The sequence below is a fragment of the Glossina fuscipes genome, unplaced genomic scaffold (assembly GCF_014805625.2).
Source record: "Glossina fuscipes isolate IAEA_lab_2018 unplaced genomic scaffold, Yale_Gfus_2 204, whole genome shotgun sequence".
NCBI lineage: Eukaryota > Metazoa > Arthropoda > Insecta > Diptera > Glossinidae > Glossina > Glossina fuscipes.
Window position 1 is genome coordinate 569,451 of NW_023998547.1, and position 356 is coordinate 569,806.

A 356-nucleotide genomic window follows, 5' to 3' on the forward strand; every position below is an offset into this window, starting at 1 on the left:
TGTCTATATTAATTACACAAAAAAAAAACTAAAAAAAAAAAAAATAATGCCAAATAATATAATTGCGTGTATATAATAAATATAAAATTAATAAATATAAAAAATGAATATGAAATAATAAAATGAGAAGTAATAAGCTAAACAATTTAAAGCTCAATACTCTTTCATATAATCCAAAGCAACCTTAAACTTGATCTTTGAATCAACAACCTGCTAATACATCCATTACTGATAAATATCAATAATTAAGGTAACGGTTCGACGCGAGCGACTTTAGAAAAGACTTTGTGTAAATTAATGATTGCCAAGCGAGGCGAATTGCTCAAATTGACGTCATATCAAAAAAAAAAAAAAAA